The sequence below is a fragment of the Penaeus monodon genome, chromosome 27, assembly GCF_015228065.2.
Source record: "Penaeus monodon isolate SGIC_2016 chromosome 27, NSTDA_Pmon_1, whole genome shotgun sequence".
Taxonomy (NCBI): Eukaryota; Metazoa; Arthropoda; class Malacostraca; order Decapoda; family Penaeidae; genus Penaeus; species Penaeus monodon.
Genome location: NC_051412.1, coordinates 39,563,168 through 39,563,479, shown reverse-complemented (window position 1 = coordinate 39,563,479; position 312 = coordinate 39,563,168).

Below are 312 nucleotides of genomic sequence, written 5' to 3'. Positions count from 1 at the left end.
TTTTTTTTTTCTAGAGCAATTTATATTCTAAACATATATATACACATCTGGTCTTGCGTGATATAGATATTCGATTTCTGTGATGATTCGTGCAAGAGAGAAAAAAAAAACATCGGCATTTGTTGCAAAGGAGAGAAGGGAAGCTTTCGTTGTTGTTGAAAGGTGTCGAAAATGCATTTTTTTTTCATCAAATTTACCTATGGTAGAAGGATGCTGAATTATGAGGGTCTAAAACCTATAATGGAGAATGTGTTTATTATATCCCCAGGTGCGATAATCAACTTTAGTAAATATAATAAGTACAATTATAAT